Below are 10,325 nucleotides of genomic sequence, written 5' to 3' on the forward strand. Positions count from 1 at the left end.
AAACTATGGAGAACTCTGACTGGAGGGGGAGCCAGTCTATGACTGAAGAAACAGAACAGCAGCAGTACCTGATGCACTCCAACCCCTTGCTCACACTGGGGAAAGAACAGGTACTTTGACAACATGCAATTCTTCTCCACATGACCCTGCCCATCTGTTACGTTTGTTTTGTGCAAAGCCTTGCTCTTTGTGGAGTACCGCTGTGTCTAAATGGGTCAAAATGGATTTATGTATCTCTGTTTTTCTGCACCTTCTGGGTTTTTCCTCCCATATGGAAATGACAGTTACTTGCCTGTAACTGGAGTTCTTCGAGGTGGACTCTGCATATTCACACTCATGGGATTTGCACCGACTGGAGCAGTGGGACAGTAGAACCTTCTGGTAACTGTGCCCATTAGGGCACCCACCTGGCCTCCCCTTCTCTCCTGCCCTAGCACTCGAGTGTACTCTGGGGGAATGAGTAAAAAGGGGGCATGGTGCCTGTTGCCTCCTCAGTTCCTTGCAGTACTAAACCAGAATACCAACATATTGAAATTCAGACTCCGCAAGAGCATGGAAGGCAGGTGGGAAGTATGGATACGCAGAGCCCATCTCAAAGAACTCCAGTTACAAGTAAGTAACCTTCATTTCTTCTTTGAGTGTCCTCAGCGTACTCCCACTCTTGGGATAGTCTGGCCAGCAGTACAATAAAATGGATGGATGGGGAGTACTAACTAAATAGTACTGATCTGCCAAAATGAACATCAGACTTCGATGCCAGATCCAATGCATAATGTTTTGTGAGTGCGCGAACTGAGCACCACATCGCAGCTTCGCTGTTTCAATAAGGGGAATATGTTTAGCAAATGCCATAGATGAAGCCATCACTCTAGTAGAATGAACTCTAAGCGAGCTGAGAATGGGGAGAGAAACTCCTCGATAACATCCTTTATTGCACTAACACATCTAGACAGGGACTGAGATGAAATGGGTTTATCCTGGGAGTTAGCCACCTATGAAATAAATAACTTTAGAAGAAGACCTAAAGCCTTTAATTCTATCCAGGTTATATGATAGTGCTTTCATTGAATTTAAGGAATCTAACCTGGCCTCCTCTTTTCATGACTGAGGCTTTGGAAAGAATACTGACAACTTAATAGTGTGATTTACATGAAACTACGAAACTACTTTAGGAAGAAATGTAGAGTGTGCTCTGAGATCCACCTTAGCTTTATGAAAAGTGGTATGGGGCGGGGGGTCTGCCATCACTGTGTATATGTCTCACAACTCTTCTAGCAGAAGTAATTGCTATTATAAAAGCCGTCTTCAGCGAGAGATGAAACCAATAACATCTCACTAGAGGTTCAAATGGTGAGAAATGAGTCAAAACTAAATTCAAATTCGATGAAAGGACAGGGTCCTGTACCGAGTACACAGGTTCAAGAGGCCTTTTAAAAAGTTTTTCACCAATGTACGTGAAAAAACAGATTTTCCAGTATCTTCAGTAATGATTTGCTGCTCTATGTACCTTAACCGAGGGCAGAGACAACCCCATTAATTTAAGTGTAACAAATATCCTAAAATAAGTTGTACAGGAGCTGAAATTGGGCCAACACCTTTATCAGTCACCCATCAAACAAATCTTTTTCACTTGAACTCATAGCTTTTCCTAGGGGGTAGCTTTCTGGCATTAATTAAAACTCATTGCCTCCTCAACCAAGTATGATCTTTCCAACTGTCAAAGGTCTATGGCCAGAGCTGCCAGAGGTAAAGTTTGGAGATGTGGGTGAAAGATCTTCCCCTCCTGCTGGGACAGTAAATCTGTTGATAACTGGGGCATCTTGTAATTGCCATTGGATAAATGGAGAAACTCAGTGTACGATTGTTGCCTTGGCTGGGCCAGAGTAATGAGATTCACCCTGGCTGAATCCTGTCTTATAAGACATACCAGCACTTACCCTACAAGGACATTTTATACATTTGTCCCTTTGAAATTTATGGTCCCCAACCCCTACCCTGAAAATCTAATTAGGGAGCCCCTATGTGGGGAATCCTCCCTGGGAGCTAAAAGAGAAGGTTGGGAAAGGAATAACACAGGGGTTCGTTATACATGACAGTATTAAATTCGATAGCGTTTGCGCTCACAGATTACACAGGAGTAAAGTTAAGAGAAACAATTACAAAGGAACAAAAAAGAAGTGATGGTGCTGATTGTGCTGTTAATGGAGATGTATCACATATGGGGGCAGCGTCATACATTTCACTGTTGATCTAGGGAGGTACAGCGAAACGGTAACTGAACCCAAGGCCAAAAGGAAGTGTGAGGCCTGTGACTACATGGACCACGTGTGCACGAATGAAAACTCTTCTTACACAGCACATTCATACCGGAGGCAGAACATCTACTACTTAGGTTGCATCGAATGTTTTCTGCAAGAGCCAGCAGAGAGCATCAGTCATTTACAAAGCTATACAATTTCAGTGATGATCTCTTCTAGCCCTTTACATAACCCAGATTTTCTCAAGTGCTGTGGGAATCCACAGTCCCTAGTGCAGCACGCTGGCTTCCCAGGAATAGTCCAATATAGAAATGAAATAATTTCTTCTCTGAGGAGGTGGCAGGTAACACTGACAACCCTGGAAAAGCCTTACCTTAATTTCATTGCTTCCAAACTATGGCAGACAGGAACTTCCTTATATGTGGCCTTTTGATCTGATTTGCATATATCGTCCTTTGCATCCTAAGCAGAGTCAGTTCAAGGTAAGCTGAGATGCCCCTCCAATACCGTCAAAAAGAGCCTTTAGATACAGGACTCAGAGTCTGTGTACAGCTCCATCCTAGGTGCCCTGAACTATCCTAACTGTGTCACCTGGGGGGCAGAATAATGGTATGGAGGGTGTGGGGGAGTGTCAAGAAATTTAACTAAGGACACTGGAAGCAGAGTTAAGCCAGTGCTGTGCGCTTTTGAAACTCCCCGTGGGTTCAAGAGGGATGTATATAAGGAGTAACTAGGAGAAAGGGAGAACCTGGGATATGGTTTAGCCAGAGCTAAATGGGAAAAACATCCTAACTCCCCAAGAGAGAGTCTCTGCAGAGCAGCCTCCTGCACAAAGCCACTCGTACTTCATAGCACTCAGCATTGGAGCCGCAAAGGTCACACAAACACGGACAGCTCTTCTGGATCGGAATGGGCTTCCATGATCTAAGTAAGGCCCCCTGCAGCTCCAGAGTTCACAGCACTCTCTCACCCTGCCTTTAGCCTGGGGGTAGGGTGGCAGGCTGGGATACTCGCTCTAGCCAGATCACAGAATAGCAATTCCTTGTCAAGAGAAATGTAAACTGCTCCTTACATCAGATGAAGGATGCAGCTAGCTCTTTCTGAAACAAAGTACCATGCTTCTGTGGTGAGGCTCAGCCATCTTGTCTCACAAAATTAACATGGCACACATTACGTGGATTCAATGATGGCTAACTGATAGTTCTAAAATGTAAATGGAGAATCATCATTGTATGTGTTTCTAGTAGGGTCTCCCAGGGATCTGTTCTTGCCCCTTTGCTATTTAACATTTTTATCAATGCTCTGGAAGAAAAAAATAAAGTAATCACTGATGATGTTTACAGATGCCACGTACACTGGGGGAGTGATAAATAATGAAGAGGACAGGTCACTGATACAGAGTGATCTGGATTGCTTGGATTGCTTGGTAAGCAGGATGCAAGCAAGCAATAAGCATCTTAATACAGCTAAATGTAAACATATACAAAGAATGTGAGGGTAATTAATCATTGAAACAATTCACCAAGGGGGGTGTTACATCACTGGCAATATTTAAATCAAGTGGATTTTTTTTTTTTTTAATATGCTCTAATTCAAAAAGAATTATTTCCGGGCAGTTCTATGGTCTGTGCTATATAGACAAGATGACTGCAGACAAATTATGAAAAGCAAACTGGACTTTTAAATTTCTCAATATTAGTAATTACAGGTTAAAAAAAATAAATGGAAGGATCAATCTTTATCTGATTGTGTCCCTTTAAGGCTAGACACAAAGTTCCCTAACACACACAACTGGGTTCAAAGGACACTAGAAAGTTAAGGGATCCCTAATACAGCCAGGCAGACTTATGTTCCCCACTTCTCTCTGCTTGACGGGAGATTCAAGGGCTTTAATAGAATAGCTAGAATATTCCATCTATTTAGTTTTCAAATAGAAGGTCTGAGCTGCTGCAAATACATGTCCTTGAAGTTTTTTTTTTTTTTTTTTTTTTTAATTAAACGAAAATGTGGCAGTTTTAATGTAATTTACAAGATTACAGCCCAGGTTGCTGGGGTTTAAAGTGGGATCAAAAATACCTGGAGACCAATTTTCTTAAACTCAGAGTAAAACTTTGAACTTTCCTTAGTGTTGTTCCTTGCAGTTTGTTAGTGAGTCGAACTAGCCAGACTGGATGAATGCAGTGTCCCCATGTTGCCCCAGGTCAATAGGAAGCGTGCCTCATTGAATAAGAGAAATGTTAAACTTTCATTGTTAAAAAGTTTCTAGCTCTTCTGGTTGCAAAGAAAAAGCTTCAAGTCTGAACTGATATGTCATCTTAGGGAGACTGCAGCCAGATTGCTCCAGCGCCTCTTAGCTCTTTGTTTTGCCAAGCAGCAGCAGCAGAGTGAAATTAACAACATTTTAGTCAGTTTCACTTCTGATGGACCAGGAGGCCTTGGGGAACTGTCAAAACAGGTCAGTTTCATGCTGCTGAGGACAGCTGGGCATAAGAACAAGGTATAGAGATAGGGGTATTCATTAGCAATAACCCTAAGTACAGTAAATATGATTCATGGGGAAGTGGCCTGAATAAGGCTGGAGAAAGGTAGAGCAGTGGAGACCTGTTCTCCTCCCTCTCTCCAACCACAAGGAGACTGGTAGAGATGTAGAGTAGTGGAGACCCACCCCTTTCACAGCAGCCTGGAGACTTTGGAGAGGTGAGAAGGAATAAAACTTCCTCCTCTTTCCAGCATCTAAAAGGGGATGGAGCTTCAACTATGTCAGGCATCTATTAACCAGAGGCTGATATGAAAGCTGGAGCACCCACACAAACTAAAGGGGCAGTGACCATGAACCTCACTGTATTCAGCATGAGCAAACACAGGACCATCCTAACCAATAATATAGAGACTTGGTGCTTCAAAAGGGCTAATTTCCCAAACCTGATGAAAAATTACAATAAAAATTGATTAGAAGAAAAAAAATTTAGACAGAAAAAATGTGAATGATAATTGGGAGTTCTTTAAAAAGAATTTATTAGATGGTCTAAAAGCCACAATTCCACAATCAAGAAAGTGGATAACGTTGGGTAAATGGCCAGCCAGATTCGGTGGTGAAGCGAAGGCAGAAATTAAGAAGCAATAGATAATGTAAAAAAGGAGCAATAGATAATAATTGATATAAGTTATGATGTGTAGAAAATTGACTAGAGAAGCTAAAGACATCAGGGAAACAGCCATGGCTGGCAGGGCTAAGGACAAGATGTTTTTAAAATACATTAGGAAAAAAAGAAATCTTAGCAATGGTATAGGCCAATTACTTGATAGAGATGATACCATCATTAATCATAGACTATCAGGGTTGGGAGGGTCTAGTCCAACCCCCTGCTCAAAGCAGGACCAATACCCAATTTTTGCCCCAGATCCCTAAATGGCCCCCTCAAGGATTGAACTCACAACCCTGGGTTTTGCAGGCTAATGCTCAAACCACTGAGCTATCCCTCTCCCCAAGAAAGTAGTTTTTCACCCCAGGTGGGACTTGAACCCACAATTTCTGGCTTAGAAAGCCAATGCCTTATCCATTAGGCCATTAATAGTGATGCAGAAAAGGCAGAAGCATTTAATAAATACTTCTGTTGTTCTGTATTTGGAAAGAAGCAGGATGATGTATGTGTGTCATGATGATAAAGTACTTTCCAGTCCATCAGTAACTAAGGAGAATGTTACACATCATCTTCTAGGGATAAGCATTTTTAAATCAGCAAGATTGGATAACTTATACCCAAGTGTCCTAAAAGAGTTGGCTGAGGACATCTCTGGACCACTAACATTGATTTTCAATAAATATTGGAATATTGGGGAAATTCCAGAAGACTGGAAGAGTGCTAATGTTATGCAAATATTCCAAAAGGGCAAGTGGGATGACCTGGGTTATTATAGGTCAGTTAGCCAGATATCAGTCCTGGGCAAAATAATGGAAAAGCTGATGCATGATTCAATTAATAAAAGAATTAAAGGATAGGAATATAATTAATGCCAGTTGGTTAACATAGTTTTATGAAAAATGAGTGTCGTCAAACAAACCTGTTTTCTTTCTTTGATGAGATTACGAGTTTGGTTGATAAAGGTAGTTGTTTAGCTACAATATCCTTAGACTTTTGTTACGTGTTTGAATTAGTACCACACAACATTTTGATTAAAAAATTAGCACCATACAGTATCCATAGGGAACGTGTTAAAGGGTACAAGAACTGGCTAAAGGAGATCTCAGAAAGTACTTGTTACTGGGGAATCATCCTTGAATTGGGGGTGCTTTTAGTGGGGTTCCACAGGGATTGGTATGAAGCCTGATACTATTCAATATTGTTATAAATGATCTGAAAGTGAATATAAAATAATTGCTGATAAAATAGATGGATGACTCAAAGAGGTGGTAAATAAAGATGAGAGCATGGCAGTCGTGTAAAGCAATCCAGATCACTTGGTGAACTGGGCACATTCAAACAAAAGGCATTTTTATATAGGCAAATGCAGGGTCATACAGCTAGGAGCAAAGAATTCAGATCATACCTACAGAAAGTGGGAGCTGTATCCTGGAAAGCATTTGCGGTTCATGGTGGACAAGCAACTCAACACAAGCTCCCAGTGTGATGCTGTGGCAAAAAGGGCTAATGCAATCTGTCAATATATAAACAGTAGAAGAGTAAGGAGGTTATTTTACCTTTGGGTATGGTATTGGTGAGTGACACTGGAGTACTGTATACAGTCCTGGTGTCCACATTTTTAAAAAGGATGTTGAAAAACTGGAGAGGTTACAGAGAGGAACCATAAAAATGGTTTGAGTATAGAGACAGACTTATCAAAAAGAAGACTGAGCGGTGACTTGATTATACTATGATTGACTTCAAGGGACAAAATACCAGGTATTTAAAGAATAACAAAACCCAGTGGCTGCAAGCTGAAGCCAGACACCTTCAAATGAGAAATAAGGCACACATTTTTAACAGTGAGGATGATAAACCATTAGAACAAACTCCCAAAGGAAGTGGTGGATTCTCTCTCTTGATGTCTTCAGATCCAGACTGGAAGCCTTTCTGAAAGATATGCTTTAGCTAAACACAAGTTATTAGTCTCAATACAGTGGTAATTAGCTGAAATGTAATTGCCTGTGATACACAGGCGGACCAGACTAGATGACCCAATGGCTCCTTCCGGCCTTGAAGTCTTAATGTTAAAAATCCTGTATGAGCAGCTGACAGTGGCAGTGGGCTGGGCTTCTCTCCAGGACATTGCCCAGAGCTTCACTTATAGGGACCCCACCTGTAAATGACGTGCGCTTGTAATTATACTATTCAGCCACTAAATGTCTGTGTGTATGCTATACAGCACTCTCAACACAGTGTTGTCCCTGATAAACAAAGATGACAAAGCTAGAATACAAGTTATGTGGAAGCCTGTTTGTGTCTGTAGTTATAACCATTTTCTTTGTGGGGTTAAATGGGTAACAGTTGTGTATGACATTGAATGCAATGTTAAAATGCAGGAGACAAGAGCTTTCTTGGAGGCCAGCCCAAGCCTGTGGATTGAACTCCCCCAGGAATTAAGGACCCATCACAGACCTCCCCATCTTCTACTCCAAATGCTAGGCACATTTCTTTTACCTGCCTTCTCTGACATGTATATTTAAAAAAATGCAAAACAACAAACACTCCCTGCACATGCTTCTCCCCCTGGGAAGAAACATGTGATAGATATTAGACATGTCGCTTAATGCATGAATGGAAGGCTCTCTGATACCGCAGTGATGAGTGCAGTATAAGAGCTTGCAGAGACTAGATCTCTGTAAGGTCTTATACTGTGCTCATCACAGCAGTATCACACACAATCGTTACCCATAGAATGCAGGATCAGTCGATTGTGCTGAATACTCTGATGGACCACAGACAGTTCGTAGCAAGTCACAACCCCAACAGCATCTTCCATACCTACCTCTGTCCATTACGTGTCTGGTAAATTTCTACAACCCCTGTTCATAAGCAAAACACATGCATAGAAAAAGATCATAACTAAAACCACCAGCAGATGGCCTGGTTCTCAGAGATGCTGCCACTGAAGCCCACAGGGGCTACAAGTGCACAGGACCTTGGAAGATCAGCCGCCAGTACTTAGCAGTTCCCTGCAGTGGATGTCAGAGTGCTTTACCAAACTGGGTAGTCATTACTGTTTTTATCTTATGGATGGAAAAACTGAGGCAAAGAAAGGTTAGTTTGTCCAAGATCAGGGAGCAAGTCCCCGGCAGAGCCTAGAAACTATGATATGATGAGGAGCAAGCACAGGTGACTTCAAGAAGATAACCTGGTTAGGCTAACATGAGAGGAAAATTGCTGAAAAGGATTCATTTACATTAAAATGGAGAGACAATCTAAATGTTAGGAAAGAAAGGAACAAATTCAACATACACGTACGCTCAAACGAGAAGGGCATGCAAAACTTGGAATGCCAAAGCCACAAATATAGCAGATTAACAGGAGGAGATGGAGTAATGGTTCCCCAAAAGCGATAGGTGCGGTGCACTGTTTTATTTCCACCATATATAAATTACACTTTCTGCTGAGGTGAAGGCATCATACATTGACTACTAGTCTCATGGTAATGTCCTGAGTGGCCAGAATCTTGCTTTGATTTTATGTCTGCTGGGACATTGGCTCAATATGGTAGAGAGCTGAAATCTGCAGCCCTCACACAGGCAGAAGTTCCACTGAAGTTGAAAGAAACGATAGGAACCTTCAAATCTTCCTAAATGGGCTAGCCACGGAAAAAGAGCTCTACATCAATCCTGGGCAAGCAGTAACAATGCAGCCTCCTGAGAAACATCTACTCAGGATGGGGAAGTGAAAGGGATGTGAATACTGGGCACGCAGGATAAACACAGGCAGAGGTGGGTTCAATAATTCATCACAGCCATTTAAAGAGAAAAGGAGCGGAGAATCATGGTAAGGATTCACACAGATGGTTAAATGAATAAAGAAATCAAAAAGGAAGAGGAGAAGGAAAGCAGAATAAACCATAATACTTTTGATATGGCTGTTTCATAGTTGTGGTCTTGTTAGAGGTTAGTTGACCAGCCTTGTGACCAACCATGGTCCCTTGCATCATTCTGTGGTGATCATCTGCCCTCAACAGACCAGGGAATGATGTGGTGTGGCCGAGGACATTCGGACATGGTTAGTCCCCATCCAAAGTGGCCTGCCAGCCTGTGTGTGTGCTGAACTGGATCAAACTGGTTCCTGGTCAGTAAACAAGGCTCCTGACCTAGGACAGACAGGGTCTGAAAATAAAGTATTTGAGTAAGGGAAAATTAAACAAGTGAATATTAGATAAAATTTTGTAACATTTGTAACATGTGTTAGCATCGGGAGTGGGTACGCACTACCACCAACCTCTAGGCCCCCCAAAATGTTTACCTATAAAACAAAAACACATTCTCCAGGGGATGCCAGGGTTCACTAAATCATTTGGACCCGAAGAATTACTCCAGTCTGCACTGCTTTCAATGGTGGATTTTCCCTCAGCAATTGATTGTAAAACTCCTCTGTGTGGGGATTACTACAGAAAAAACAATTGTACTCTCTTTGCATTTTAGAGAGAGGATTTTGCAAAATCTTTCCTTGGCAGTGTCCATGTTTTTTTGTTGATGTTGCTTTCAGTGAGTTCATTACCATAAATAATGTAACCCCTAAATCAAAAAAACTAAGATTAGAATTTGTTTAACCTGAAGAACTTTTTTAGTAACTACATCAGCTCTTAACTCATTAACGTATTGTGCAACTTCACTTATCGTGCAGATGAGTTCACTGATGAAAGCTACTGAAAAAGCAGTAAAAGAGGAAAACTAACAAAATGAATACCAAAAATGCAAATACGGTAACTCTGAAGTCTGGTATGCTTCTCCCTTCTTAGGCAAATGTGTTTCCTTGTCCTTTTCATGGAAAGAAACCAAGTTAGAGGATTGAAAGACACATCCCAGTGAATTTCCCCTGAAATTTACCTGTATAAAATTAGATTCTAAAAGTAAAACCAAACAGACTG

General features: G+C 41.5%; 1 protein-coding gene across 2 annotated transcripts in view; it reads right to left on the reverse strand.

The window, feature by feature from the left end:
* Positions 1-1,945: 1,945 nt before the first annotated feature.
* The window catches only part of PURG (purine rich element binding protein G), a 40,500-nt gene continuing 32,120 nt past the window's right edge, over positions 1,946-10,325 (reverse strand). The window contains exon 3 of one of the 2 annotated variants that reach the window (XR_006290124.1): positions 1,946-9,564. The gene's annotated coding sequence lies outside the window, so the exon portion shown is untranslated. Of the gene's footprint in view, positions 9,565-10,079; positions 10,216-10,325 lie in introns of those variants that run through there. The other variant, XR_006290125.1, reaches the window with a different exon arrangement.

This window comes from Chelonia mydas, chromosome 4 (genome assembly GCF_015237465.2).
Source record: "Chelonia mydas isolate rCheMyd1 chromosome 4, rCheMyd1.pri.v2, whole genome shotgun sequence".
In the NCBI taxonomy this organism is placed as follows: Eukaryota; Metazoa; Chordata; order Testudines; family Cheloniidae; genus Chelonia; species Chelonia mydas.